This window comes from Marmota marmota, unplaced genomic scaffold (assembly GCF_001458135.2).
Source record: "Marmota marmota marmota unplaced genomic scaffold, marMar, whole genome shotgun sequence".
In the NCBI taxonomy this organism is placed as follows: domain Eukaryota; kingdom Metazoa; phylum Chordata; class Mammalia; order Rodentia; family Sciuridae; genus Marmota; species Marmota marmota.
The window spans coordinates 1-2,856 of NW_026010755.1; the positions used below are offsets into that span (position 1 = coordinate 1).

At 45.8% G+C, this 2,856-nt stretch overlaps 1 pseudogene; it reads right to left on the reverse strand.

Annotated features, from left to right (window-relative positions):
• Window positions 1-6: 6 nt before the first annotated feature.
• Window positions 7-2,024, reverse strand: LOC107134888 (annotated as a pseudogene).
• Between the last annotated feature and the right edge of the window lie 832 nt (window positions 2,025-2,856).

The following is a 2,856-nucleotide window of genomic DNA, read 5'->3' on the forward strand; positions in this document are numbered from 1 at the left end:
GACCCCCCCCCCCCACACACAACATGAGAATATCAGCTGGAGAGAGGCAAAATTCCTGCTCTCTTTTCTGGCACTGGGTTGGCACCAGTGAACACCCTTAAAGAGCGCATGGCTTATGCTGGGTGCAGTGGCGCATGCCTGTAATCCCAGCGACTAGGAAGGCTGAGGTAGGAGGATTGTAAGTTTGAGGCCAGTCTTGACAACTTAGGGAGGCCCTGTTTCAAAATAAAAAATAAAAAGGGCTGGTGACGTAGCCAGTGGTAAAGTACCTTTCGGTTCAATCCCCAGTACCAGAAAGGAAAAGAAAAAGAAAAAGCAAGCACTTGGCTTCAAGTCAGTTCTTAGTATCATGTCCTGTGAGTAAAGTGGACTCTCTGAGTCAGGTCTGTCCTAGGCTTGGACAGCTCCTGGAAGGAGGAAGTTATGCCGTCCCCGCTGCCACCACAGCCCCCATCTACTTCATTTGAGCAATTTGGACCCCGCTTTTAAGCATTCATGCTCCCCCTGGTGGCAGTTTTTAAGACTGCAGGTGCCAAACTGGGTGCTGAAAGATGCCTTTATATACCTTGTAGTGCTGGGAATCAAACCAGGACCTGGCACCTACTCAGCAAGGGCTCTGCCACCAAGCTGTGTGTCTCCAGCCTTTTTAAGCTTATTATTATTATGACATTTTAATTTCTTTTAAATATAATTGACTTTTTTCAAGCAAAGAAACAGAATCAACCTAAGGATGTGGTCCTCCAGGGATCTAAGGCAAGTCTTGAGATCTTCAGCAGAATGACCCTACAGTACCAGGTGCTAGAAATAAGGTTAGACACTCTAAATAGCAACCACTTATCTTCATTTTTCAACAGGGAACAGCCCAATGTCCAGTCTTTAAAGGCCTGGCACATAGAACATCTTGATCTACAAAGGATAGAACGACCCAAATCATATGCAGGCCAACCTACTGGGAAACAAGCCCAGAGCTGGCCCAGGATTGGGTATCAGAGATGGTGCTTATACTTTGAAAACTTACCTGAGACTCAAAAAATTCCTGGTTTCTGACACTAAGAAATAAAGTAAAAAAATATTTCAGATGGATCCATACTAATGTGATTTTACAGAGGTCTTCCACCAGAACGTTTTGGTAGAGTTAAGAGTAGGGGATAAGAGCTTTTGATACTTTAAAAATAAATTACTTAGTAACTAAGAAATTAGACATACCTCAGTCTTCCATTTGCTACAATAACAAGTTGACAAAGAAGATTATTTAAAAGAAATGCTCAATCTAAAGAGGAGGGAATGGTAACCCTTTCCACTACAGAATAACCTCCTCTTTCCCAATTAGCATTGCCATTCTTCCATGATACAAATTCATCTGGAAAAACCTGTTGAGTTTTGCCAGGGCCAGATGAAAACACAGTGTTTCCTAATTAGCTAAGAAAGCTCAGTGAACATTTTTGGGATGGACCCACAAGCTCTGGCTACTATTCTGTCAAACATCTGCAAACTACATCATTCTTCAGCCCTTAGCCATGGTTTCTGTTCAATATCTCAAAGCTGGGTTCAATTCCACTGTGACTTGTCTCAGGGCTGAAGTGAGTGTTAGTCATCAAAGTCTGGAATGTCATCATAGGAGTAACCCCGGTAGCTTTTAGGTGCACAGTAGGCAGTGCACAGATGGTAAAATCCTGGCAGGAACACCAGCATGCCAATGACCAGGACAGGAACGCCCGGTCTACCCCGCTCCCCGCTTTAGCTAATGTAGCCTGACAGCAGGAGGGAGCCTCTGATAATGAGAAAGGCGCCAATCAAAAACAGCACAGTGGCAAATGCAATGGCCTTACAAGGGACCTTAAGAAGGCTTTTCTTAACTGAAGGTCAGAGGTCAGTGTGGCCATCATCTGGCTGGAGAGCCTTGAGCACTTTACTTTACTACCAGGGATTCCAGTAGCCAGATTAGACGGCGTCAGAGCACACGGAAAAACAGCTACAGTCCAAGCACCCGCCAAGACTGGGGCTGGCAGGGACCCCACCCATGGCTACCAGATGAAGTGTCCCAGGCCTCATGGCACAGCCCCAACCTAACTGCTGCCCCAATGAGAACCAGCCTGTCCCCAGAAGTTCTGAACTTGTGATCCTCCTACCTCAGCCTCCCAAACTGTTGGGATTAAGGCCTGTGCCACCACACCTGACCATGACACCTACTTGTATTCAAGTGTTATATCTCTGTTTTACAATTTGGTGTTTGAGGTATGGGTTAGCGTGTGTGCACACTGCTACAATACATCATGTAATTCCAAAACGTACTGATAAAACAAAGATAGAGGCACAGACATATGTGACTGTGTAAGACTCCACAAATCTCGCGGAGTAATCAGAAGGCCTCAGTGTGAGCCACCCTTGCCAAGTACCCTGGCACGAGGAGGCCCTGGGTTAAACCTCTGACCTGTGCACACCATGGCACATTTGATGCCATACTTATAATTATGCAAATGAATAAAAAGTGCCACTTCCTTAAGGTAAAATGTCCACCTGAAAATTGTCACAGTGATTTTGCCAGCTCTAATCACTTCGGTGTCATCTGCTGGAAAGCTCTTAAAACAAATAGGAGCAGGCATGGTGGCGCATACCTGTTATCCCAACAGCTCGGGAGGCTGAGGCAGGAGGATCTCGAGTTCAAAGTCAGCCTTAGCAACTTAGTGAGACCCTAAGCAATTTGGAGACCTTATCTCTAAGTGCCTCTGGGCTCAATCCCTAGTAACAAAATCAATAAATAAAAGCAAATAGGAACTCTGGGCCGTCCATGTGTCTGGGCCGTCCCCTTAGGTGGGGTGCCCTTTAGCAGCACGCACAGGATGACCTGACAGGAAT